The sequence below is a fragment of the Pleurodeles waltl genome, unplaced genomic scaffold, assembly GCF_031143425.1.
Source record: "Pleurodeles waltl isolate 20211129_DDA unplaced genomic scaffold, aPleWal1.hap1.20221129 scaffold_56, whole genome shotgun sequence".
In the NCBI taxonomy this organism is placed as follows: Eukaryota; Metazoa; Chordata; class Amphibia; order Caudata; family Salamandridae; genus Pleurodeles; species Pleurodeles waltl.
The window spans coordinates 4084808-4087413 of record NW_027150269.1 but is presented as its reverse complement, the minus strand read 5'-3'; the positions used below and the strand labels follow the sequence as shown (position 1 = coordinate 4087413).

Genomic DNA, 2606 nt, shown 5'->3' with positions numbered 1-2606 from the left:
CTTAAAAATGCATATTATTTATACTATTTCTCTTGGTTTGAAGCTAAACAAGAAACTTCAGAGAAAAGGAAGAAAACCACCACCACAACCTCAGTGGTGAAGTGTTTATTTGAAGTATCCAACAATATATTTCCCATGTCCCCAAGAATAGGTCTGTTGAAGCCACAGCGATAGTTAGCCATGCAACATGCAAGCCCAAGTGTAAATGAATTTCTTTTTCGTTGGCATTCGATCAATTTATGTCTAAAATTTCTTTTCTTTCAAACGTAAACTACTTTTAGCCCAGAATAACCCCTCATTGTATAATGGTGAGGAAAAAGAGTCTAATAAATATATACCTTTATTTGCTTCTATGTCCGTATAATCATATACCATTTATCATCCTCTATAAAGAAGGAGGGGGAACGTGATAATTTAGTTACTCCCATTTCACTTGGCAAAATTTAGGGAATGCCAATAAAGTGTACTATAGTGCAATTACTGACCTGTTTTAATCATAATCAGTCACTTCCTTGCTGTCTTCAAAATGAATCTAAATTACAGGAACCGTAAACCTCATGTATTGAGGAACCAACTGAAATATAAATAATTACAATAAATCCAATGTCCTCCCTAAAAGGAACTCAATTCCTATGTGATCATCTTTTATACCAATGTCTCCACACTATCCTGGTAATGGAGCCAGCATTCTAATAGTGCTCCGTTTTTCATTGAATTCGCAAATCTCATGTATTGAGGAACCAATTGAAATACAAATAATTACAATAAATCAAATTTCCTCCCTAAAAGGACCTCAATTCCTATATAATCATTTTTTATACCAATGTCTCCACACTATCCTGGTAATGGAGCCAGCATTCTAATAATGCTCCATTTTTCATTGAATTACATAGAATACATTTCCCAAACTTCTACCATACACTTACCTATATGCCTCTCTCTCTGTTCTTAAATCTCGTCCCTGTTCTATTTCCCGATGTATCTCGGCGAGAGCATCGAGGGCCTCTGTACCTCGTCTCACTCTCCCCGACTTTTCCAAAGGAAGTGTACATCCCTCGCCGGCATTTTGCGCGCCACATTAGTACTCAAACCGAGTTCATTAGCACTAACAACGGACAGAAGCTTACCCATAGAACCACGGCGGCCATTTTGAAGTGGTTCCTATTGAGTAAAAACTAACACAAAGTCAGGACGAAATATCGTCTATATCGTATGTAGACATTCTTAGACGACGATTTCAATACTTCAAATCCTTCGCCGTTATTTTAAACACCGCGTTAGCACTTAAACATAATTCATTAACCGGAAAAAAAAGGAAAAAGCACCTGCCTATGCAACCGCGGCGGCCATTTTGAAGTGGTTCATGTTTTGTAAATATTACCCCCCAATAAAGACAAATTGTCACCTATTTGCCAACCAAAGAAATACATTTTCAACCACCCAATATCATGATGGTAAAGTAATTTCTACCCCCAATATGTACACAAATGTCACCTCAGTGAACATATAGAGTGAAGTCGTAACCGGTCTTCCCAACATATAGAAAATTCAAATGAGAAGGGAAAGAACCCTCCCTATCTTTCAAGGACACGAAATAGAAAAGATATTGACAAAGTTAGTGACTCATATCATTTGTGTGTTGTTCTACATTCATAGTATGCCAAATGGATATATTCAGAGGAAATGGTACAACTCATCATCCAAATTCATGCCCATTTCAATCGTTCTTAATTTGATAATCCATTTTGCTTCATTTTTACGCAAGTCCAATGTTCTGTTGCCACCCCTAGCGTTCACCGGGATTTGATTTATACCCATATATTTTATTAATGGAACCTCAGTTACTGGATGTTTATCTTTAACATGCCGTACTAGCGGTGATGCTATGTCATAATTTCTTAGGGCTCTGATATGTTCTTGAATACGTTCCTTCAAGGGCCTTATTGTGCTGCCCACATATATCTGGCCACATATGCATTCCAATATGTATACCACAAATTTCGTATTGCAGTTAATAAAAGTGGAGATTTTATATTTGTCACTACCATTGTAGCTGAATTCAGTTGTTTTATGCAATGCCATACTGCACATATTACAATTACCACACCTATAGAAACCCGCAATTTTATTCGGAAGCCATGTTGTTTTACTTTCCATTAGAGGTGGTAAGAAACTTTTACAGACTTCATTTCTGATAGTTTTACCTCTTTTATGAATCATTTTAGGTTTCTTAGGAAGTAAAGCAGCCAGTGTTTCATCTGTCTGTAGAACATTCCAATGTTTACATAGAATGTGATATATATTGTGACTGTTTTGGCTATATGCCGTACAAAAACTCATTGCTCTGTATGGTGAACTGTCTCGCATCTTTGTCTTTTGACCCAGTAGGGTGGTTCTACATGTTTGATCAATCTTTTTCCTTGCTGTTTTGATGACACGCTTGGAATAGCCTCTCTGTGTGAATCTATCTTCCAATTTATTTAGTTCTATGTTGCATACATTGGGATCGCTGCAATTTCTTTTCAATCTGGTCATTTCCCCAAATGGGATGGCTGAAATTTGACTTTTAGGATGCGCACTTTCTGCATGTAATACCGAATTGCAGG

General features: G+C 37.0%; 1 long non-coding RNA gene across 1 annotated transcript; it reads right to left on the bottom strand.

Annotated features, from left to right (window-relative positions):
- Positions 1 to 356: 356 nt before the first annotated feature.
- Positions 357 to 1031, bottom strand: LOC138278743 (uncharacterized). Its single transcript, XR_011200827.1, has 3 exons — positions 927 to 1031; positions 486 to 574; positions 357 to 385 (listed from the first exon to the last, which is right to left on the bottom strand). It is a non-coding gene; the product is annotated as an uncharacterized lncRNA (long non-coding RNA).
- Positions 1032 to 2606: the final 1575 nt, after the last annotated feature.